This window comes from Myotis davidii, unplaced genomic scaffold (assembly GCF_000327345.1).
Source record: "Myotis davidii unplaced genomic scaffold, ASM32734v1 scaffold656, whole genome shotgun sequence".
NCBI lineage: Eukaryota > Metazoa > Chordata > Mammalia > Chiroptera > Vespertilionidae > Myotis > Myotis davidii.
Genome location: NW_006287544.1, coordinates 1760811 through 1761922, shown reverse-complemented (window position 1 = coordinate 1761922; position 1112 = coordinate 1760811).

The window sequence follows — 1112 nt, the reverse complement described above, 5'->3', positions numbered from 1 at the left end:
TATGGGGGGAAAAAAAGTAACAATAATAATAATATGAACAATAAACATTTAATTTAAAAAATAGAATTATGGAGTAGACCATAAACAGGGAGAAAACAACTTAATGGGTTATTTGAACAAGTTTTATTGTCCTGTGTTTACCATTTTAGAATAGTTTTCATGCTGTTTGGTGACTGCCTATTAACACATCAATCTCTGCCAGTAAATGGTAAACCCCATGGGAGTGTAGACTGCATTTTATATGCAGTCATTTCCAGGGTGCTATTTGGTCAGTGTTTGTTCTGATTAACTGGTGCCCAAAGTACCGATGGTTTAATACTTTGAATATAATTCTTAGATGTAGCTATAGTACTTAAAATATTACCTGGTATTTAGTAGGAACATAAAACACCATGAGTGAGTGAGTGAATTAATGAATGGCCTCGTGAATCGATCTTCTCCCTGCTTTAAGTGTATTTTATGGAATGTACTACTCTCTCACAGAAAAAGAGAAAAACAAAAAAAATTAAGAAGTTAATTTACAATAGAAAGTATCTCTCTTTATCCCATATAATAAGAGAAACATGTAAATTGACCATCCCCTGCTATGCTCACCAGCCAATCAAGAGTGTGTATGCAAATTAACCTGACAGAGATGGTGGGTTAATTTGCATACACAGGTGCCAGGCGGAGAGCAGAGAGGGTGAGCTAGCGGCTTGGGGGGACGTGACCCCCTCCGTCGCTCCCAGTAGCCCAGGGAGCACAGTGAATTCTGGGAATAGTTGTTCTGATGGCAGCCCTAGGACCGGAAGCAGAAGCGCCGAGTGTGGGGAGCACCAGGAATGGTGGCAGACGGCTCTCCTAGACACTAGATCAAAGTGAGCCTGGAGCAAGTTACTGTTGCAGTGGGGGATGGAAGGAAAGCAAAGGTGAGAGACATAACTAAAATCAGAGTGTCTAGGAAAAATTAAAGGGAAAATATCCCAAAAATTCCAGGAAATCTCCACCAATGAAGCAAAGAAAAAAAAATGCCTCTATTATTCTGTGAGCAACAAACCAAACTGAGTTGGGGTCTCAGACAATTTGCTCATATGACTGCAAAGACAGACAGAAACTCATGGATTGGAGAGGGC